A 24,905-nucleotide genomic window follows, 5' to 3' on the forward strand; every position below is an offset into this window, starting at 1 on the left:
TCTAACCAAAAATTACTTGCTGCTATCACAGAAATATGTCGACATTTGTATGTTTCAGTTTGGATATGCTCAGCTGTAAATAACGGAATACGTAAGTAAAAGTAAGGGTGAATTCATCTGACATAATAATAAATATAAGGAGAAAACATTAGAGGATTGATACACCAGCTCAACGGTGCCATATGAGCCCAGATTCTCATAGTACCTTTGTTTTTCTATCTTCAGCATGTGGAGGCTGTCTCCCCTCCCAAGTGTAAGATGACCACCATTGCCCCAAGCATCCTACTCTCAGAGTTCAGCACTCCAAGCAAAGAAAAGGGAGCTGTGAGCAAAGGGGTTTTCTCATCTTGCTGTTCCTTACCATTTGTTTATTTTTTGGTCAGCAAGGACAATATTTCTCCCATGTCCTTCTAGATTCTTCTGGGTAGAACCAAGTTAAATGCCTATGTGTGTGTGTGTGTGTGATTTTTTTGTACATTATTATGTTTTAAAATCTTAAAAACCTTTCTGGCTGAAGAGACTGCCCCTCCTGGGTCTATAGGATTCTTGGAGATGCTGAAGGGCTCAGCTAAGAACATGTCTTTAATATGCAAACTAACTAATCCAGAGTCATACCTCCTCTGTTGGGCCCATATACCTCAGAAATACACCCAAGAGGCAATATTCTTCCACCTTAATCAACCCAGGGCCAGGTTTCAGGCAACTAGCCCACTTTTCTAGCTTAGAGCCAACAGAAATTATTCAAACTAGCCAGTCCTACATGATTTACTTTGCCCTGTCTTGCTTTTCCCTTTAAAGACCTTGGCCTAAGTTCTTTCATAGCTCCTGTCTTCTGCCACCTGACCAAAACCCTGTCATTTCTCATATGGCCCCAGTGCCATATGGCAACTCCATCTCTAGGACCTGTGAGTATAACAAATTTTGCTTTCTTATGCCTCTCCCATGTCTCCTTGGCCTCACCTAACTGACCATCACATAAAATAACAGAACAAATACCCACCCCCAGATTAATTACTGGCAGTAAGAAACGGAGTCAGCAAGGCTGATTTAAAAAAATTCTGGTTCAACTTTGAGGCTTAAAACATTAACACCCAAATAAAACTAGAGTGTCCCATTAACTAACAAAGATGAAAGAGGGCTTGGTTAAATAGGCAACCAACATTGTCTATCAGCACACATTTCTAAATGTACTGCATTTTATCAATTTTACCATATGTATGTTTTTCACATTTTGATATCTCTAAAATTGGAGAGCATCTTGCATACAACATTGGCCATTTTTTATGCAATTGACATCTTGCAAATCAGTTTGTCTTACCGTTGATGGTTCCTTAGATTGAATGAAATATACAATTGCATTCTGCTTGATTGTCTGTCACCCACTCAACATTGTCTGTATCCCATGACATACTCATCTCTATATTTTGGGGGGAAAGCTTGGAAACTGCATTTTCTAGAACCTATCACCAGCAGATTTCATGTTAAATTCTGCCAGGGAAAGATGCTCTTTGATATTTGGTAAGAAAAGAGAGGTCATTATCCTCAGGTGTGTGGGTGATGGCAGATGGCACATATGAGGTTTTGTTTGATATTTTCAAAAGAGATCCTTTTGAGAATCACCTAATTTCGTGCTATAGGGAGCTGAAATCATTGATGGTGGCATCCTTACAATTTCTACATTTTTGATTTCCTGAAAGCCAGCAGTGGTCTCCCTGATATTTCTTCCCCCATCCCTCACAAAGGTTGTCAAACCTTCCAAATTCTCTATATTGTATCCTTTCCTAGAGTGATCTCTGTTCTCTGGACTAAACTTTTACTGATACAATTTTCTTCTATCTTTTCTACAGTCTCCAATGTGTTTCTCCCTCTTTATTGGGGAAGAAACTTGAAAAATTACCTTCCTTTTTGCTAATATGATTTGGGCGTTACTTTTTCTAAAAGTAAGCTGGAATAGGCATTGTGTATAGACACGGGGATGGCCTGCTCAAAACAGTTGTATGAGTTGGATGTATGTGGGTGCCCAGTCAACTGTTGAGCTCAGGTGAGCCCAGCATTTGAGTCATCCCAACCAGATAGGTCACATACATGAAGGAAAAAACCTTTAGATCATTCCAGTTCCCAGCAATTTAAGTCATCTCCAGCATTCAGTGCTACGGCTCCTGGCATTATAGAGCATAGGCAAGCCATCCATCCAGTGCCCTGTGTAACTTCCTTACAAAGTGTGTGAGAATTATAAAATGGTGTTGTTTTCCTCCACTCATTTAGAACAGTTTGTTACACAGTAATGAGTCATCTCAACCTAAGGACAGGATTTGAGTGTTCCTGGGTCTTCTCATCAAATACTATTTTTTAATATTTACCCTTTCCATCAGGGTTAATCTTCTTTCCACAACTAGTCTGTGAGCCCTTATGGCCATATTTTAGATTTACACTATATTTCTTTTAAAACTGAACTCACTACTGAGCACTCAGTTGGAGCTTTCCAAAATGTGCATTGGCTAACTTGGAGGGTGATGCCAGGGCTCTCCATAGGAGCAAGCACTGACCACAGGCTCTGAGAGTTTCCAAAATAATTATTTTTGTGATGGAGTATATGGGATGACAGATGTACAAAGGAAACAGAAACTTTTCTGAACCAGTATTGCATGCTTTCACCACATTTTATGATGTGTATGTGATTTGCTCAGTTCGTATTCCTCTTTTTAATTGGAAAACTATTTGTCATTTCATTTGGTTACAATAATCAATGAAAAAGAAATTCTTGTCTCAAGGTTTGGTAACTTCGTAACTTTGTAATGTTTGAAGATAGGGCGAGGATGAAATGGGTTCACATACAACTGTTGTATTATTGGCAGGGCGTGAATTTACCTAGGTGGCTCAGAGAATGCCTTGTCACCTCTCTAGTCCCTTGTCTCCTGATCTTTTATGACCTCTCTTGATCCTGTGAGTCAAGATCACTGCAGGTCTCACATGCACAGAAATGCTTGTTAGATGAAGTGAATTAATAAATGCAAAATGGCCGTGGAATTCAAAATGGTATGTAGGTACTAAATATTATTATAAGAATAAATTTTTGTAATTGTACCTAACTGCTGTCTCATATGACATCTTATTAATTAAATAAATAAAATATTGCTCTAACGAAACTTTTAGAGTCTATCATGGCATATTAAAGAAGATGGAACTATTCAAAAAAGAGTTTTAAATTACAATAAGAAAATTTTCTGTGGATCCGCCTTCTTTCCTCTCATATATTGCTTAAGGGCGGGCACTGTTCTTATGCCAGTGAATGTTCGTGAGGTTCAGTTGTACAGTATGGGAAACAAATGCCAGGCATGTAAGAATGATTATTTCACAAACAACATCTGGCACTTTGCTGGGCTTCCAAGGCAGATGCTAATGTACTAATGCCAAATTTTTCAAGTGGTCATCCTGGTGTGCAACTGCTCTCTGGCCCAAATGCCACCCCACTCCCAAATGTCACACTGATTCTCTTGCCACCTTCCTATGAATGAGAATGAAAAAGATTTCTGCAAAGAACACTGTTTTATATCTTCATTTTAGGGAAAAGGCTAACCATCTCAAGTATCTTACAGTTCGGACTTAGTGCAGTGCCTGAAATCTAATTTCATTCATTTGCTCCCTTTTCAACTAAATATGTAAACATTGAAAGCTTCTCTAGCTACTAACATTGGGAGCACAGTGGTTATATCTCTAGCTCTTGTGCATCCTTCACAGTAGGAAACAAATGTATGCTTTTAAATTAATTTTTTTAGCCCAATTACCATTCACTTCACTTTGAGGGAATAAATGCTGAGAAAAAAAAGAAAAAGAAAAAAAAGATACATTTTTTTCTGAATACTAATAGAGTTCATTGAGAATTATGTTTTGTAAAATACTTGAAATAAAACTGAATTCCAAAAACTAAGCGATTTCTTTTAATTACCAAGCCATCTTGATTATGTTTGAAAAGAATAGATGGGAGGATTCCAAGCAGGGATAAGCTTTATTTCTTGGAGCCAATGATAGCACTAAACTATTGGATTCATAAAGAGTATAGCTAGACAACTCTCAACTTTAGTGAAAAGGGTGAGATGACTTCAAAATAACATTTAGCTTCTTTAAATCTACTTCATACTATCCCCTTTCCAAGAACTCCCATTAAGAATTTGCCAGTATGAGCTCAGAACTTGCCATGGCATTTGACACCATAAAGGGATCCTGCTGGGTGTGTCATGGGAAGATGAGGCACTTTATTTATCTAAATATAATTCGTTTTCTACCGAGTAAAAAGAGGCATTTTAGAGTAACTTTTACATTTTTCTTCTACATTCTCAAACCACAATTCACCCTATTGTTCACGTTTTCTTTCTCTGGCTCTTTTTCTTCCCCACCAAGCAAGGTCTAACATTATTTTGGTGACTTTAATGGCTACCTGATTACACATATGTTTCCTGACGTCTACTCCAAAGCGTTTGTCTCTATTTAAACGACCAAAGCCACATCCTTTCATGACCATATCCAGCATATTTTGTCATCCAGAGAAGCTTTACCTTTGATATGTTAGATGCAAGCACTTTACTCCCTAGTTGGATAACTTGTTCAATTATTTCTTATTCGTTGTTGCTTTGACATTTGGGGAACATTGACCCATTTACTCTCCCTAATTGTCAATAAATTTCAGAATTCACTTCCTTTCTTCTTAGACTATCTGCTCCATCAATTCAATCCACACTCTTACAAATATCCTTAATACGTATGATCTTTCACTTAAAAAAAAGAGATAGCCTTGGTAGCCTTCTCAGTTTTTACATCCTGACCTGGATCTATAAAAATTCATGGTCTTTGCTCTAAATTATGATCTCAGTGCTGTTGGACCAGACTGCTCTATACTCTGCTTTACTATCTTCTATTCTCCCTAGTGCTTGTTTTAGTCCTTGATTCTTCTTGGAATTTCTTTATCACCCACTTGTTGCATGTCTTAAAAATAGATGCCACTCTACTGGAATTCTTTTAATTCTTGCATTTACACCTAAACATTTCCTGAGTTTGCACATTTGTTTTAAATTTGTCCCTGTAATAGTGGTGGGGCAGGCAACATCCTGTCTGGCAGCAACAGCAACCCTAGAGCACAAATATGTTGCAGCCCATACCTATGATGGTAACTAAACTGATCAGAGGGATATGAGTGGTGCTGGCCACAGAGAAATAATGCAGGGCACATTACACGTCGTACCCCTTTTGCAACTGCAAATTGGTAGCTTTCAGAAATGTCCCCACTGGGTAACCTGAAAAGCAAACATGAAACTATAGTAAAAAAGTGAGCAGTGCATTTGTTTTTCTAAAATAACTTTGTCTCTTTCTAGAGGAGGCCAGGCTAAATTGAACACCAGATTAGAATAAGAAAAAGAAGAAGAAGAGGGAAAAGAGGAGGTGGCAGAATAACCAGGATAATAACTGGAACTCCGATCTCTGAAACTGATGCTTTACCAAATTCAGAGTAAAATTCAACTTATTGTGGCACAGATCCCTCCCATTCCCCCAGTTGCCAATGAAATGAGTTGGTAATTAAAACTTTTATCAAACTTCTCAACATTTAAATTCTGAATGGAGAATTCTAGGAGTATCAAAGTGAAAACACAGTGTTTGGGAAAAAACTAAAATTAGTGGAACCTAAGTAATAAGTACTGGGAAACAAATGAGATAAAATTAATGGCAGATAGCATCTATAATATGTCAGACTGGGAGGGCAGGTTTCTATTTCTGCCATGGGTGTTTCCTAGTGCTTGTCTAATTTTTATATCTGTGTGCCCCTTTTCAAGTCTCCCCAGTACTTTAGAGTAACGTTTGTGAGACTCTGGAATTCACCAACCAGGAATGCAGCTGACTCTTGTCCTTGAATATCATAAAAACATGTTCAACTATTCTCACTGGGGCGGTACTTCCATAAACTGATGATGAGCAAGGGGTCCACAGTGTTTCTTTAAAAAAATATAATTGCTTGCCTGCAAGAGATATTCACATTCACAGGCCTGGTCTCATACAGAGTCACCTATAATGTGTGATTATTAGGTCTTGTGGAATTCTTCTGGCCAGGTCTCCAGCATGGCATGTTTTTCATGCCATAATCGCTTTTCACATTCTCTTTCCTCAGCAGGATAAACATTTATCTTCCTTGTCTTGGCAAAGTACCTAAATTTTCTTTAAGACCAACAATCTGACAGTCTCCGGCTTCTCGAGGGAGAGTGAGTTACTGACTCTTCTGCATGTTTCTATACTTCTCTTGTATTGTTTTTCACACCTCAGTGTGGTGGTGTGCGTGTATTCATGTCTATTGTTAGGCTGTAAATACTGCCAGGGCAAGTTCCGTGTTATTCTGTTTCCATTAACATATAGAATGAATTTGAACACATCGAAGACATTGGCTGCTGAAATAATGAATTTCACAAAATTTATTCTTACCTTAGACCTTTCCTCTTGATATTAAAGCTTTGATGTCTGTCAAAACGTTGATGCCTCACGGAATGACTCATAGGTAGAGTTTTTTTTTCTTTTATTCATTTCTAATATGATGAGTATCAGATTATTTTTTGAGAGTAAGTTTTGATAAGGGGAAATTGGTGTGAGGACAAGGGCATTGTGTGGCAGTGAAATGGCAAGCAAAGAGCTCTAGAGAACAAGGAGACAAAGGGCAGCAAAGATAAATACAATCAATGAGCATCACTATTTTCCCCAGGCCTGGTCTTGCTCAATCAGCTTTCCCCATCCCACTGCACAAACACAATTGCCATTACATGTCCAGGTTAAGGCACTTCTCATTAAACGAAAATGAGGGAGAAAAGAGGAAAGAAAGGACAAGTCTATGCAATAATTCTTTCATCAAATTGCATTTATTGCAGTGCTTGGCTGCAAAGCCCTTAGCTTTAGTAGCATCAGGTTGTTATTTGTACTTCTATAACGTAAGTATGTACACAAGGTTAAGCATTGTTCCTTAAGTCTCATGCAACAAGAGTCATGATTACTAAAGATGAAGGACATGGCACTTAGTAAGGCTATATGACTAACATATATATATAATAGGTATATATATTTTAATAATCTGTAACTTGGTATTACTGATTTTTAAACTAGAAGGGAACAACGTTCCAGGTATTCTGAGGGTGTTTTGGAATTTATCAAAATACTTGCTGTGAAATTCCAATAACATTTGGCAAACAACATGACTGTCTGGAGTGAATCTTTTCTGAATGAATGTTAAGTCCCTGCAGCCCTTAGTACCAGTACTGTTGACTAGTATCTGCAGCTGGATTTGCTTCCTCTGACTCACCTTCCATTCCATCTCCAGAGGTGTGATTAAGCACAAAAAAGAGTATCTTTAGGGTGAACATTTTTTTTTCCTCTGCCTGACCTGATGTGTTGACCTGCTGCTGCCTGCCCATTCAGGAACACACCTTTCCTACCAGTATCCTCTGTCAATTTCTTCCCTGCTAGCACTATTCTTTAGCTGGTTAATATAGCTTCAAATAGGGCCCTCTGATATATGGCCTTATTTGGCTACAGGAGATCCCCAGAAAACTCATATTATTATTATTTTCATTGTGCTGGAGGCACTAAGCCATTCAGAGGATCCCTTGATAGGCAATAGCACATGGGGGCTGAGCTAACATTTATTTAGCCTGCAGCACAGAAAAATCCTCAGAAAGAGAAACTTTTAAGGAACAAAAATAGAAAGTAACAACAAAAAAAAATCTGACTTGTTATGGTCAGGCTTTTTACTTATTATTATTTTTTAAATCCATGAACCCACAGCTCAATGGAAATACGATATTGAAAATGATATTCCCTTCATGTTCCAACTTTAATATTTTCAGGAAGAGCTGTAGTCAGCATATATGCCACGTTGGGTTTTTAATCTAGCAAACTCATTTTCACATCGGTCATTCCAGGGAGCATCGGAGCCTTGTGGCAATAGTCAACGAGGTCGTTTGTACCACATCCCTGTGTATAGGAAATTGTGTGGCCAATCTTACTTAGAGGTAGGGAAAGTCAAGCTTGGATTCCTACAACAATGTTGGTGAGGGACTTGGAGAGTTAGGTATGAATATAAACTCTTGGGCTGCCATTCATGTGTGTATCTGTAGTCAGAAACTGACATCCTTTATATGAAAAATTAATAGAAACAGGTAACAAATAAATATTAGCTATATTCCAGGTACTGTTCTAAGTACCTATTTAATTCTCAAAATTGTTCTATGATGTAGATGTATTCTAATACCCACTTCACAATAAGAAAACCGGGATACTGCAAAGCTGAACAATTTACCCCCAGTCGCACAGCTAGTGAAGTGAACTTTCTCTTATGTTGGGGAGGTAATTTATTTGTTTGGTTCTCTTTTGTTTTAAATCAGGTAAATCCCTTTCAGTAGTATCTGGAGACAAAACTACATCTCATCTATGAATGATTGTTCCTGGCTCCCACAGTCATAACTGTTAGGATTATTCAATTGTTTTTTCCCTCTCTATGGAAAATGAAAGTCTTTGTAATCAAAATTATTTTGTGATATTGTGACACTAAGTAATTGAGGGACTGGCATTGATTGTTATTCAACTGTCACTTTTAGGTCAGAGCCCAGACAGATGGAGATTGATGACGGATTTAATTATTTGGGTACACGATCTGCAAAGAAGTCCAGTGGCTTTTTGAGCCCACATTTAGTTGGATCTTTTGGGGTCATACTGTGTGTATAGTGTGATGCTGCTAGAGTCCTTGATTTCTCCTCCTTTTGCAAAGGCTGGGGAAAAGAAGTTGCACAGTGCCAGGCACCTTTGCTATGTGGTAGTGACATTTCACAACCTGACAGCTTCTGCGACAGGGCCCATCAGGCCTCCAATGGGGGGGCCTCGGTGGAAGGATCTGGCATCTGCTACCCAACATTGTTAGATATTTTCTTTAATAGTTTAAGGCAACCGGAAAAAACTCTGAAACACCAGGAAAGCCTTTCAAACCAAGAGCAATAAGAAACACTTTCAAGAATGTCCAGAATTTATCGGTCTGGTCATCATTCAGTTGACAAAATGTTACTTGCTGTAGCTCAATAAAGTGGACCTTTTTGCTGTAAGATGCAGTTTTTATTCCACCATCCCCCACCATGGCTTCTGACCAACCCACATCTATTTTAATAAATTAGGAATAATATTCTTATTTTAGTAATGAGATTTCCTGTGAAATATGCTGCAGAAGGATGCAAGGGACAACCAAACAATTATGCACTTCCTTTGCTTTCTGAATAGAACTTGAGTAGAAAAAGAAAAATCACATTTCTTCAATTGAAAGAGGAACAAGAGCAGAGCTAAGACAGGCAAAGAAAGATTTCCTCTGCACATATATCACTGCTGAGTCAGATGGGCTTGGGGAACAAATGCCCTTCAACCTAAGGACGTTTAGCATTTCGGGGCCTTGTACAAAACTATTTCCTATCCACAGGAAGGCTAATGAGTGCTCAGGGAAGCAGCAGCAACCAGGGAGAGATAGTGCCTCTAAAAGGTAGTAATTTCACTCAAAAGGATATTGCCATTCCTTCACAAGAGTTAAATTAAGAGCAATATTTATAGAATCTCCAAGGTATGGGTCTTCTGCAAAGAAAATGAACTTGCTTTACTTCTGAACAGAGTGAAAGGCATTAATCAGAAATGCATTAATGGCAAAATCCATTTTTAACTGCTTGTTACTCTGAATCCACTTTAGTATCCAGTATGGCAAGTGGCCTTAGGCATTCTGATTGCCTGCTGAGTAAGGATAAGGGCTGGTGGCTTCTTGTGTCTCAAACTTCTCATCCCCTTCTCTGCATTTCCACAGTCCCTTTGTGCCTGTCCCCTATTAAGGTGCCTGCAGCCCAAGGTCTGGCTAAAATTGTAACTGCCAGATGGTTGATAAAGCAATTTGATCTAAGGTCCATTAAGAAATTGGTACATTTAAGTAGTGTACTGCCAGAAAGCAGGCTTAGAGTGGAAAACAGACAGTACTGGCTGTGGGAGAGCTTCAGCTTCATCAATTAATAGCTCTTAACCTTGGGACAGATGCTTTATCTGTCTGAGCTTCCATTTCCTCATCTGTAAAATGAGGATAATAACACCAACACTGAATGTCGTGCGAGGTAGATGAGTGGTGCATATAAAGTTCCTAGCCCAGTCCCCAGCAGGTGGCACCTGCTCAGCCTGATACCAATTCCCTCATCTTTCTCTTAATTGTGACACTCCTTCCAGGAAAAATTGCTTTGTAGAAAAGTACTGAGGGGAAACACAATTCTGTCCTCGAGAACATGAACCTCTAATTGTGGCTTTCTGGGCACTATGATATTTCTGGATCCCCTTGGATTCTACCCCATAATGGGTGAGGAAATCTACTGGCAGTATTAGCACGGCCTGGAGCTGAGGGAATGGGGGAAAGGGCTTTGCAAGGGGCCATTTCTGGACTCAATTCCAGCTCTTCCATTTATTACCTACTTGTGTGTTCCTGGTTATTGAATTTTTAACCTTTCTGAACCCTTGTTTCTTCAACTATAATATGGGAGTAACAATACCTTTTTAATTTGCATACTTGCTAAGATTTATTGTGGGTCTACAGTGTGTCAGCCCCTCTTCTAGGCTTCTTAACTGCTCTCCTATTTGCTCATCACAATATCTTATTAGATACCTTCTGCAAAATCATACCTTATCATAAATGGGGAGTAGATTTCCAGAGTGGTTACCAGAAAGGACAGAGCTGGGACCTAAACCTAGACAGGCCCACTTCGGAGACCACGATTTTGACAACCATATTGCCTCTCCCCGAACATTTGATGCATATATTTGGCCCTAAAGATGTAATTATTGTTTCTTTCCCTTAGATGCTATATCCCCATTATGGAGATATAGCTGACAAACACCTCTAGGTTCTGAGAACTCTTACCTCTCCTATTCCCTATCTGGCTGGTTTTGTCCATATCAGTGCGGGAGGGGAAGAGCAGAACCACTTGCAGGGTTCCTTCCATCCTTGAACCTAGAAAAGGGTTCAGAAAGGGCTGAAAATGCTCTATGCATCTTAAACCTAATGTGAGATTGGCAAAAAACTGCTCTCACATGGAGACTCCCAGCATCTTCCTCTTATTGCATCCTCATAAATTCTGGGGAAATATTGTTGACTGAGGTCTTTGAGAGGAGAAAGATTTTTACTGCTAAGCAACTCAGTGCTCATGTCACAGAACAGAACTTATCCAGAGCTTATCTAAATCCTCATGGGGTCAGAAAACTCATTGTAAGGTCTGGTCCCCAGAGAGTCCAGTAATTGGTGATTTTGGCTAGATCTGAAACATAGTCAGAAAAGGCTTTGCCCCTAGGCAGTTGCTTGTTATTAAATCCTACACACTACGTGTTGTCTTTATCAAAATAGTTTCTCCATGTAGAAAGAATCCAGTTTAGGAAAAAAGTTGAAGTTAGTATAATTACATGAGATAAGAGACTTTGGCTTGAAAAATATCCTCCTATTATGTAGGTGATAGTCAAAGATCAGCAAATCTTCAATCTTCCTAACCTGTCATTAACATCAGTAACTATCTTATCCAAGAATCATAATAATCAAGTAGTGATAATAAGGCAAAACTATCTATTTGATGAAAATAATAGCATTAGAGATCAGTATCTTTTTCAATAAAGAAGTATTGAAGAATGTTTTATATGCATCCCAATAGCCCTCTTAGTAAACTCAGACACCTATGGGAAAAGATTACACATGAATATTAACCAGCTAACAGTAACAGATAATATTAATCATATAGCACCTCTCTCAATTCAAGACCTCCCTGGAATGGATCAAAAACTAAATGACTAGGGTAGCAACTTGGCTGTAAGAGGGCATGAGATGGTGCTGAAATGAATATTTCTTTTATTTCATTTATTTTTTCTTTGGGAGTGATAGGTCAAAAGTCTCCTCTGATGGTAACATACACTAATGTATCATTTTCTTCTTAGTGGTTGAAGCCTGAGTTTTTATGACAGCTTTTCCAAGTGGCTTACTCAGGTTTTCATAACAGTCTGTTTCATCCTACTATGGAGATTATACAAGAACTCAAAGCACTCTGCAAACATTAATTAACCAAATCTATATAGGTAAGGATTACTACATTCCTATTCTCTTGCAGACAAAAATTAACTGTCTCCAGATTTTATTGGCACTTTTCTTTTAACTATAGACATCAATATTCATTTAAAATACACATATATGTGTAATTTCTTACATTATTGGCATGTTATCTCTTTAGCATAAAATTAAATTGTTCTTTTTAAGCACTTCACTTTTAAGGTACCAAATTAATTCAAAATTGCTTATATCTCAAGTAGATTCTTAAGTGTAAATTTTCTGTATAAATTTGTTTAGTTAAATCACATCTTCCCTCTTAGACACAGTTTATGTGTCCTTTTAGTTAGATTACTTTTAGATTACTTTAAGATAGCAACTTCTTGGCATTTTATTCAATGTCCTAATAAAATTTATAGGGGACATTAGTACCAAAGACTTGGCCAGGTCAGATACACCAGAAATTTTCTATCACTTTTGTAATTTGGGTGTGGGAAAAGGACTGTGTACAAACCAATACTATGATAAATCATCTTTAAATATGAATTTTTGTCAGATGATGGAAAATTTAATGTTATGGACTATCATAGCTTGAATATTCATAAGCTAATAAAGAAGTGAGTATAGCTTACAACTAGAATAATGGGTGCTGTGCAAGACCCTGAGATGACTTTGTAACACACATGCGCTTAGTTACCTTCAAGAATGGAATGTAATTCACAAAATTGACTACAGAAATAAAATCCCTAATCTAATCTAATCCAAAGCAGGTACCATATAGGCATTTGAATAAGTATGTTAGAAAGTTAATTTTCTTTCCGGTATTTTAGCAACATCTCTGAGGCAGGATGATTTACTCAAGTTCCCGGATGAGATGATCAGAGGAAGTGATTCATTTCTAAAGTGCCAGAATGAGCCTGCATGCTACTCTGGAAGAGAATATTGCATGAAATGGGTTTTTTATGGTGTTTTTAAGAAATAATGCTTTTTCTCAGGCTTACTCTATTTAGATTTGGTCTAATGATGTCTCATGGCTCAATATTATTGCTGGGTGCTCTAGTAAAAGTGCCAGATATTCAAATATGTTTTCTTCTTCCTGAGATAAGGAATATGAGGATAGAATGCACTGTGCCTGTGGTGATTTGGTAAAATTCTAATTTTCTGATTATTCTTAGTAATAGCTTGCAAAATGTTTTAATGCTTGCCCTTGAGCTCATTTGTAGTCAACTTTTTAACTTTTAATAGTCTTTAGGCAATAGTGAGCAAGATATTTCATCGAAAGAAAAATAAAATGAGAAAAAGTAAGATTTGTATATAATAAAAATTTGGTCCATTTACACATGTGGAATCTGTAACCATCACTATCATAATTTGCTCCAAGGAAGAAAATATCATTTAGTAATTTCTACAATGAGCCCTCCTATTTTTGCCCAGAGGGATCATTCATAACAGCAGAGATAATTTATTAAAGAAGTGGTTGTGAGACTTTCATCAGAAGGGAGCTTCTACAGAGGCTGCAGGAAGAACATAGTCTATAAAGCAAGAACCTGAATGTATTTTCTAATTCTGCCATTCATTGGCTGAGTAGCCTTGAAAAATGACTTAACTTCTTTAAGCTTTACTTGTTACTTTTGTAAAATGTGATTATTTATGACACTCACTGGCATAGATGCTATTGCTATCGTGTCCAGATACCTTTTACCTGGCTCTGCCCCTGCCACCTGTAAGGGTTGGACGCTAATGGTTAACAACCATCCTTTCTTCACATAATGGCCTGGCACACAGGAGCCAGCTCACCCAAAATGCCTGAAAGGTCACATCTGTGGCTCCCCGTGACAGACACACAGCCAATAACTGACTAATGTAGAGGCACAAAAGCCTGGCTCCTTTTTCTAGATGTAGGACAACTCTGTGATGCTATTCACACTCCAGAGTTTCCTGTGGGATTAGGCTGAAGCAAACTTCAGCCAAAATCACATCTTTGTTTGGCTTCTTCCCTTAGGATGTCTTCATTCCTTCACTTGCTCTGTGTCTCTCCTCAGAGCCCTACCTCAATAAGTCACTTGCACAAAATTCCCATCTTATGCTTTTAGGAAACTGGACCTCAGATAACATGCTCTACCATATGAGACATTTGTGAGGATCAAAGAGATGATATATGCTGAACCACATTAAAAATGACAAAATTACATAGAAAAACATGTTATTGGAAGGCAATTGATAGCTTTTATAATTTTTGTTTTTATATGCCTTTACTTAATTTTTCAGATTTCTAGCATGAAAGTAATGAAGAACGTTCTGATTTAATAGAAACCTTATCAAGGTTTGCAAACAAAATATTACTAAATATCTGAAATTAGTTTTTCAAAGATTTTTCACAAGTGTGCTGGAAAGCAAAATATGTGGCTACAATGTCTATAAACTATCATTATCCTTCTCAGTTGCCCACACATTATCATAATTACTGTTATCATAAACATAACAGCGGCAGTGAGTTGTTTACACAGCCCAAAAGCACATTTTAAAACCACCTTCTCTTGTACGTGACCTGTATGTATTGCTGTATTCTAGACCAAGACACACTCTGGCTTACAGCCCCTGGATAAAGAAAGAAAGATCATATTTTATGTAGAAAGACCAGTACGTAATTATAAATGAGGAACTTAAGCCTCAAAAAATTATCAGTTTTCAAGGGACATTTCTTGGTTGTCTAGGTTCCAGGGCAGATGCTGAGGTTGACTCAATTCTCTTCTACAAGGAACTAACATGCTTATGAGGGATAATGGATTCTCAATTCATTAATTACAATAAAATATGAAAAGTTGAATTGAAGATGTAAAAGATTTTACCATGAAAGCAATATGGCAATAAGTTGCTATATATCACACAGACATTTAGTGGCTATAGTGGGTTGAATGGTGTCCTCCAAAAATGTATGTCCACCTGGAACCTCAGAATATGACCTTGTCTGGAAATCTAGTCTTCGCAGATGTCATTAGTTAAGTTGGAATGAACCCATCCTGGATTAAGTTCGGCCCTAAATCCAATTACTGATGCCCTTATAAGGAGAGGAGAGGAGAGGGCACACAGATAGGGATATGGGGCGGTGATGGATGCAGAGATTGGATGCATCTACATACAAGGGAATGCCAAGTTTGTCAGTGACCCCCAGAAGCTAGGAGAAAAGGATGAGACAGATTCTCTTCAGAGCCTCCAGAAGGAACTAACTTTGTCAACACTTTCATTTGAGACATCTGGGCTCCATAAATTTGACAGCATCAATTTATCTTGTTTTAAGTTACTCAGTTTGTGGCAATTTGTTGTGGCAGCTTAAAAAAACAAATACAGTAAAAAAACAAATACAGTGACTCCATTCTCCCTCCTAGGATATCAGGCACCCTTTTCATTTTGGCGAACTCTACTAAAACTGGGCCTTTGCTCAAATGTATATTTTCAAGAAATTCTTCTCTGATCCTCCCAGATCTTGGTTCAGCATCTCTCCTCTGGATTCCTATACAAGTACTTTGTATGCATCCACACTTGTATATTTCCCCATCTGTAAAACTTTGTATGTTGATCTTAATTGTTCTTCATCAAATCCTTGGTGCCTACCAAGATCCTGGCACATGGTAAATGCTCAATAGTTATTTATAAAATAAATGACTGGCATAATCAGAGCTGGGCTAAAAGTTTCCTGATTCCCATGGCATTGTTTTCCCTAAAACTTTCCTTTTTATATACATCTTTATGTGTGTCCTATTTACTTATTAGTAAGAGGTTGTTGATGATGCAAGTTGCCAGGAAATTCACCACTAAGACCCAGTTAAAATTAAGAGACTTTAATCAAGTCACTTCTGCTGATACCTGGGCCAGATACTTCCCTAAGAGAGGCAGCAGATCTGGCCCTTACATAACACCAGTTACCACGCCAAACCTTCTGAACCTTTCCCAATCAATATTCAGGAGAGGTGAGTCAAAAGACAAAGGAAGAGTCACAGTAATTTGATTCTTGGATTTATAGGGAACACAGTATTCATGGTACAGTGAGATTTTTCTCCTCTCTTGCAGGGGCAAAGAGTCCTTCCATCCAAAGCCAAGCCAAGAAAGAAAAGGCTCCATGAACTTTAGTCAAAGAAACTAAAGGTGCTTTCCAGAAAAAAAAAAATAGGCACTTATTGTTATTCCTTAGAATTCTTAATTACTTATTTTTCATTCTTAGGCATTCTTCCTTTTAAATTGATGTTTAACTTACACATAGTGAAATATGCAGATGTTAACTGCATACTACAATTGGCTTTGACCAATGTACATCCCTGTTAAACCCAAACTTCTGTAAAGATATAGTTCCTAGGTATTGTTAAACAGCAAACTTCCTGACTCGGCTTGAGCAGGAGACAATTGGCAAGAGATGCCTGAGTGGAGATGTGTACCACACCACTTGGTATGCAAGGATACTAATGCTAGTAACACCTAGGTGGTAAAATTGAACAGTCTTGCTGAACCTCATTCATGGGGACGGTCTTCTAGTCAAGGAAATTCAGCAGCAGGGACAATGGGGAGGTCATCGATGATGGAATCTCAGAGGAGAGGTTAGACTGCAGCTGAGTGTCTCAGTCAAGGAACTGTGAAGAAGCTCCTACAGGGACTCTGAAAGACATACACGCGCACATACACACACACACACACACACACACACACACAGTAAGTGAGACAGTACTTGTCTCAGTCAAATGAGACTGAGTGAGACAAATGCTGTCTCAGTCAGTGCTGCTGCCTAGACACAGGGACAGCCATTGGAGACAGGCCACCTACAAATGGAAACATTTGTCCTGTTTCCTCTTCCCCTTCCCTGTCACAAGGCACCAGGAAGGCTAGCCCTTACAGAGGAGTGGGAGAAGGTTTCTCAGAGCTAGGCTCCACAGCTTTGCTGGGGGAAGGGGAAACGATGGGATTTAAATTAATTTGTGATTGAAGTTGGAAATTAACATGAACTTGTTGTAACTGAAAAAGCTTATGAAATTATAGGGTTTTTCCAAGTTGCTAAATGATGGAAAAGAATGATTCAACAAAACATGAGTGAAAGTGAGGACTGTAGGAAAAAAAAGGCATTTCATGTTTACACTCTCATAGAAATGAGCTTTTCCAATAAATCAGTTTCATGAGAAAACAACAGCTCCAAGCCTGTGAATTGTAGAACCCTGGGGATAAGCAATGGAGACCTGAGGTTACTGCAAGTTATTACAAAGGGTCTGCCAAGCAATATGTCAAATAAACGTGGTCTCTTGATGCAATAAATAACATCTTACCCAGATAGGTAAAACCTTCTCTCAATGTATATTTATTCAACTTTGGTTAATAAATACAAATTTATTTATAGAAGTATTTGTGATTTATTAGTAGACTGTTTATTATGTATGCTGTCAGTAACAAGTCACTCACATATGGGAGCTCTCACAATTTTATTATTATTTGTAGAGACAGAGTTGTCTCTCACTGCATTGCCTAGACTGGTCTCAAACTCCTAACCATAAGTGATCCTCCTGCCTCAGCCTCCCAAAGGGCTGGAATTTTTTTTTTTTTTTTTTTTTTTTTTTTTTTAAGCCAGGGTCTCACTCTGTTACCCAGGCTGGTCACACAGTGGCATGATCATGGCTGCAGCCTTGACCTTTTAGGATCAAGTAACCCTGAGCTTCCACCATTGATGACCTCCCATTGCCCAGACTGCAGCCTTCCGAGTAGTTGGGACTACAGGTGCACACCAACATACCTGGTGAGTTTTAAAGTTTTTTGTAGACATGGGATCTCACTGTTACCCAGGCTGGTCTCAAACTCCTGGGCTCAAGTGTTCCTCCTGCTTTGGTCTCCCAAAGTTCTGGGATTAAAGGTGTGAGCTACTGTGCCTAGCCTGGGATTAACATGAGAAAGAAATCATTGGCAGCAAAATGACTCCAAACCATTATGGAATGCAGCAGATTTCTCAACCAACTTGGAGAGTCTATCATGCTAACCCCACACCACAGCCATTAGTAGTTACCTTTGGCAACATAGCACCCCAACACTTTCCTATTTGTGGAGTCACCAACGATCCCTCTTGGGAGGAAACAGGGCCTTGAAAGGAGTTGAAAGGACTAAAATACTCCTTCTCCAACTCCCTGCAACCAGCTTGCTTGTGTGACTGGGCTTGCTGAGTTGAATGATTCTTCCTGGGACTTTGAATTTCAAGAGCTGAGCAAAGACACTGCAACCATTAGAGACTGTTGATGGTGTGGCAGGGTGGAGTCAGCAATAGCACGGGTTTCCCAGGGCTGCCGAAGTGAAGTACCACACAATGGGTAACTTAAGCAACAGAAACTTATTGTCTTGGAGGCTAGAAGGCTGAGAGCAAGGTGTCAGCCAGGATCGGTTCCTTCTGAAGGCTGTTTGAGGAAGAACCTGTTCTGCGCCTCTCCAAGCTTCTGGTGGTTTGCTGGTAATCTCTGGCATCTTCTGCTCACTCAAAGATCGTCCCAATTTCTGCCTTTATCTTCACATGATATTTTCGCTGTGTGTGTCTCTGAGTCTAAATGTTTCCCTTTATAAGGACATCAGTCATACTAGATGAGTGGTCCACCCTACTCCATTATGGCCTAATTTTAGCTTATTACATCTGCAACAACCCTATTTCCAAAGAAGGTCAAATTCTGAGCTATGAAGTTAGGACTTCAACACAGGAATTTTGAAGGGACACAGAGATGTTTAAAGAAGACGGCACAGGAGCAGTGTCCTCGTCACTGCTCCGCTTCTCTTAGTCTCTGCTTATGTTCTATGCCTGGTTTTCCAGTCTTTCCATTTCCATTTCTGGTTAATGTCAGTAGAAGTGTTTCATTTCTCCTGTTTGCCTTTAACAGCCCTAATTGAGACAGGGTAACCAGCCAATATATCCTCTACATTAAAAAAAAATTACATTTGTAAAATGCACAATATATCTCTAAAGCTTTAAACATATTGTATTATTATATACCACTATCTGTTCTTTACCTTAAAAAGTACGAGAGGAAATTTTATGGTAATTTTTTAAATCTGAGGAATGAAAAAACACACTATCATGTAGGTCAAGAGGCCTGATTAAATTAACATAATGAAACCACCTAGTTTAGAACATAAAAAGTTTATTTTTGCATATGTTTTGGAGAGATAGTGACCATTAAAATAAACAATTAAAAATTGATCTTTTTAAAAGTCAATGCTTTTTATCATAAGCAATTTAGTAAAGTTCGTGGTTGCAAAGGACACTATTGAATGAAATGTTTATTTCCTGCAGGACCATGCAGATATGAAAAACCAAAAAAATAGCAGTTGGAGTCCATTGGAATTATCTTCCCTAAATGTGAAAATTCCACAGCCATGTGAGATTCAACAAGTAACAGAAATGAACGTAGGTGAATAAGGAGTAAATTGCTGTAACTATTCTTTTTCTGTACAATTACTGATGGTAATTTCTATACAATTACAATTACTGCTGACTTGGATATCAGCAGCCAATATTAAATTTCCTTAGGGATCTCAGTCAACACTGTGATATGACCATCAGCATCACAGCACTAAGACTTCCTTCATTAACAGAATTATGTATAATACAATCTAGAATACAAGATGTGCTCTTGTGTCTTACCCAGACAGGCAAATCATAATTTAAAAGCCATATAGATGAACTAGACTAGAGCTCATTCAGGAGAGAGCCCAGGGAGATGGAGGGGCCCCCTGAAGAATGTCACATAAAAAGGAGGTGACTCTCCTCCCTTCTTTTTTCCCCTCTTTATTCCTGCTGTTTTCAACATAGGGAACATATACTACAATGTGTATTGTGCTAGGCTCAGGTAATACATTAATGAAGAAGACACACGTCTCAAACCGAAGCAGAGGTCAGCAAACTTTTCTATAAAGGTCCAGATTGGAAATATTTTAGCCTTCATGATCCATATGGTCTCTGTCCCAACTACTAAACTCTGCTGTACCAAAACGGTCACAGATGATATATACAGACATACCTTGGAGAGATTGTGGGTTCAGTTCCTGACCACCACAATATAGCAATTACAGTCCATTAAGTGTGCAATAACATTATGTCTAAGAAAACAATATACATACCTAAATTAAAATGTTTTATTGGTAAAAAAAATGCCAATGATCATCTGAGCCTTCAGTGGGTCATAATCTTTTTTCTCATAATCTCTTTCTCTTTTGCCTCAATGTTGACAGCTGCTAACTGATCAGAGTGGTAGTTCCTGAAGGTTGAAGTTTGCAGTGGCTGCAGCAATCTCTTAACAAAAGACAAAAATGAAGTTTGAGGCATTCTTTAACTCATCCTTTCACAAAAGATTTCTCTGTAGCATGCAATAGTGTTTAAATAGGAATTTACCCTGAATAGAACTTCTTTCACACTCGGAGTCAATTGTCTCAAATCCTGCCACCGCTTCATTAGCTAAGTTTATGTATATTCTAAATCCTTTGTTATCATTTCAACAATGTTTATAGTATCTTTACCAGGAGTAGATTTTATCTCAATAAATCACTTTCTTTGCCTCATCCATTCAATACTGATGATAAGATTGCAGCAATTCAGTCACATTTTCAGGCTCCACTTCTAATTTTAGTTATCTTACTATTTCCGGCACACCTGCAGTTTCTTTCTCCCCTGAAATACTGAAGCCCTCAAAGTCATACATGAGAGTTGAAATCAACATTTTCCAAACTCCTATCAGTGTTGATATTTTGACCTCCTCCCAGGAATCATGGATGTTCTTAATGGTATCTAAAATGGTCAGTTTTTCCAGAAGGCTTTTAATTTACTTTGCCAAATCCATATAAAATGTATTTCTTAAATAATAAGATTTAAAAGTCAAAATAACTCTGATCCATGGACTGTAGAATTAATATTTTGTTAGCAAACATGAAAACAACAATAATCTCCTTGTATATCTTCATCAAACCTCTTGGGTGACAAGGTGCATTATCAAGGAGTGTTAATATTTTGGCAAAAAAAATAATCTTTTCTGAGCAGTAAGTCTCAAGAGTGGGCTTAAAATATTAATTATACTATATCATAAACAGATATATTGTCATCCAGGCTTTGTTATTCCAAAGAGTGTATTCTTTATTCTTAAAAATCCTAGAATTTTTGAAAATAGTAAATGATCTTTGATTTCAGTGTAAAGCCACCAGCTTCATTAGCTCCTGAACAGAGAGTCAGCCTTTCCTGTGAAGCTTCGAAGCCAGGCATTGACTTCTTTTCTCTAGCTATGAAAGTCCTAGATGGCAACTTCTTCCAATAGAAGGCTACTTTGTCTAGATTGAAAATCTGCTCTTTGGTGTAGCTACCTTTATCAATGATTTCAGCTAAATCTTCTGGAAAATTAGTTGCAGCTTCCACATCGGAACTTGCTTCACCTTGCACTCTTATGTTACAGACATAGCTTCTCTCGTTAAACCTCATAAACCAACCTCTGCTAGCTTCAGACTTTTCCTCTGCAGCTTCCTCACATCTCTCAGCCTTCACAGAACTGATGATATTTAGGGCTTTGATCTGGATTAGGCTTTGGCTTAAGAGAATGTTGTGGTTAGTTTGTCTTCTACCCAGACCACTAAAACTTTCTCCCTATCAGCAATATGGCAGTTTAACTTTCTTATCATTTGTGTGTTCAGTGGTGTAGCACTTCTAATTTCCCTCAATAACTGGTTCTTTGCATTCACAATGTTACTAACAATTTTACTCACAATTCTTACACATAAATTTCACTCATAATTTTATATGTCATCAAATTTTATTTTTAAAAAATGATTCATAAAAGTAAATGATTTGGCACAAGAGGTCTCGCTTTTGGCCTATCTCAGTTTTTGACATGCCTTTCTCACTAGGTTTAATCATTTCTAGCTTTTGATTTAAAGTGAGAGATGTGTGGCTATTCTTTTTACCTGAACACTTAGAAGCCATTGTAGGGTTGTTAATTGGCCTAATTTCAATATTGTTGCATCTTAGGAAATAGGGAGGCCTGAGGCAAGCAAGAGAGGTAGGAGAGCAGCTGGTGGCTGAAGCAGTCAGAACACACACATTTATCTATCAAGTTTGCTGTCCTACACGGGCATGACGCTTGGTGCCACAAACAATTACAATAGTAATGTTGAAAGGCTGGCGTGGTGGCTCACTCCTGTAATCTCAGCACTTTGGGAGGCTGAGGCAGACGGGTGGCCTGAGTTCAAGAGTTTGAAACCAGCCTGGACAACATAGTGAGACCCTGTCTCTGCAAAAAATTTAAAAATTATCCACGTGTGGTGGTGTGTGCCTGGAGTCCCAGCTACTCAGGAGGCTGAGGTGGGATAACCACTTCAGCCTAGGAGATGGAAGTTGCAGAAAATGAGACACTCTGTAAATCGTGCCAATGCACTCCAGCCTGGCCATACAGCCAGACCCCATAAGAGATATAACAATAAGAAAAAGTTTGAAATATTGTGAGAATTACCAATATATGACAGAGACACAAAGTGAGCAACATGGTGTGGGAAAAATGGCACTGATGGACTTGCTTGATACAGGGTTGCTACAAATCTTTGATTTTTTAAAAAAATACAGTATCTGCAATACATAGTAAGTGAAATACATTAAAAGAGGTATTCCTATAAAGGAATGGGTGTGGCAGTGTTCCAACTCTGACATTTGAATTTTATGTAATTTTCATATATCATCAAATATTCTTTTTGATTTTTTCCATTATTTATAAAAGTAAAAACCATCTTCAATTCTCATGCCATATAAAAAACAGACAGCAGACCATCTATGAGGGGTCTTAGAGTCTAGTGATGGAGACAGATAGGTAAACAACCACGATGCTGTGTGAACAGGGTCAGAGTGCTGGGTGTTATGAAAGTATACATGAACAAGAATTTTCAGAGGATTCTTTGTAGCCATGTAGTAAAAGATAAAGGACTGATTTTCAAATTATGCCAAGGAGCTACTCCATATTTCAGTCAGTAATAATTGCTCTTTGTTCCCATTTTTTCAGCCAGAAAATGTATCCTGTTATTCTCTGAATTCCAGGAGTTGTGAGAGAGGGGGAAAAGGGGCTCAAGTTTTTGATATGTGCCTGTACTGTTGGTGAGTGGACCTAGATTACAAATAATTATAAAATTTTTTTCAGTCAATATTATTTAGTGGTCAGGATCGTTCTTTTGTGATACTTAAGTTCTGACATTCTACTATTTCCCTTTTCATGTATTGCCTTTGTTCTACCAGAGGTAAATAATGGATACGCTCTAAGGGATGGTTCTATGTTAACAAAAAGAAAATGGAATATGTATTTGCTAAAGGTTTTGTTTTCAAACTAGCAGCAGAGCCAAACAATCCGAAAAGCACTTTTGGCTCTGGGTACTGTGATTACCATGGCTTTATGGGTGTGTGACTGGTGCCCACACTCAGGAGGATCTCACTCTGCTATCACCATCTTGGTATTCTTTATAATTTCTAAAAGAATTTTATGTTATCAACTGGCATTGAGCCCAGCAAATTATGTAGCTGGTTCTGGAGACAAATAACAAGTGAACTTGTTCTTGTCTGAATAAGAGTATTGTGCCCTGATGCGCCCATTCAAGGCAAAATGCAAAGCGAATCACTTTGGTGAACAAGCCACAGTTTGCATTCCTCCAAACCACTTAGCCATTCTCAGCTTAGGCAGCTTCTTTGTCATTGTCCCTAACTCAATTATGAACAAAAACTCTGCATTATAGTTTATATCCTATACTTTTCATAGCAATATGCAATCCATGTAATCATCTATCAAAAATATTTGGTGAATACCCAACATTTGTAAAATGCCTATATTTGCCAGGTGCTAATTTTGTCACTTTGCACAGAAGATACTAACTTTTAGTATCTTTTTAATTGATTCCAATTGAATTGATTTGTGTGTCTTGCTAAAATATGTAAATGATACATTAAAAAGTCAATACTAGGGGAAGAGAAAAGAGGGATTTAGATGAATTGAAATAGATGGAAAGGGAAAATGAGGAAAGAAAAATAACAAAAAAAGGAAATTGGGATAGATGGATGGATGGATGGATGGATGGATGGATGGATGGATGGATGGATGGATAGATAGATAAAATGTAGCCCAGAGTCTTGGTTACTCTAAAACATGAGGGATAGATGGATGCATCTGGCATGACTCAATTCCTGGCAGCACTTCTTTTTTTGTAAAAAAAGAATTAGGCAGATAATGAAAAGTCACAGAAAATGACAGACTCTGTAAATAACCTCAGCAGCCACAAACAAGAGACAGTGTTTAAATAAGTAAATGGAGGACAGCTGGTCATGATTTGGTGGTAATAAGGGCCCACATCAGTGAATATGCCAGATTTTTTCAACTGAAGTCAGGCATACAGAGGACAATCATCCTTAGTATTCAGGAAATAGAATACTGATTTTTTAATTTTTTTCGTTTAAAGAAACCTTTTATATCATGTATTCGTTTTCAAATTTAAGGAACAGAAACAGAAAAGTCATCACATATAGGAACCCCTAAATTTCTAATGCCAGTTTTAATCTTTATGTACTACAATGTAAATGTTCTAGCCTTAAAAAGCCTGTGAATACAAAAATGTATTTTGTATTCAAAAATTGTTGTTTTCAACAATTCTAAGCTTCCATCTTTTTGAAGATACAGTCCTGTTCCTATCCCCAAGTTACTTGTTTATAATCCCCAAAATCTTCATAAGCACATGCATCAGTTCCACCATTCCTGTCTGCATAAGTTAGGCATGCTAG

At 38.0% G+C, this 24,905-nt stretch overlaps 1 long non-coding RNA gene across 3 annotated transcripts in view; it reads left to right on the forward strand.

Annotated features, from left to right (window-relative positions):
• Positions 1 to 24,905, forward strand: part of LOC139357908 (uncharacterized) — a 55,373-nt gene that overhangs the window by 15,389 nt on the left and 15,079 nt on the right. Inside the window, exons 1-4 of one of the 3 annotated variants that reach the window (XR_011611936.1) lie at positions 11,209 to 12,144; positions 16,181 to 16,255; positions 19,413 to 19,526; positions 23,149 to 23,240. This is a non-coding gene — a long non-coding RNA (uncharacterized lncRNA). Of the gene's footprint in view, positions 1 to 11,208; positions 12,145 to 16,180; positions 16,256 to 17,725; positions 17,883 to 19,412; positions 19,527 to 23,148; positions 23,241 to 24,905 lie in introns of those variants that run through there. The other 2 variants (XR_011611934.1, XR_011611935.1) reach the window with 2 other exon arrangements.

The sequence above is a fragment of the Macaca nemestrina genome, chromosome 13 (assembly GCF_043159975.1).
Source record: "Macaca nemestrina isolate mMacNem1 chromosome 13, mMacNem.hap1, whole genome shotgun sequence".
Taxonomy (NCBI): Eukaryota; Metazoa; Chordata; class Mammalia; order Primates; family Cercopithecidae; genus Macaca; species Macaca nemestrina.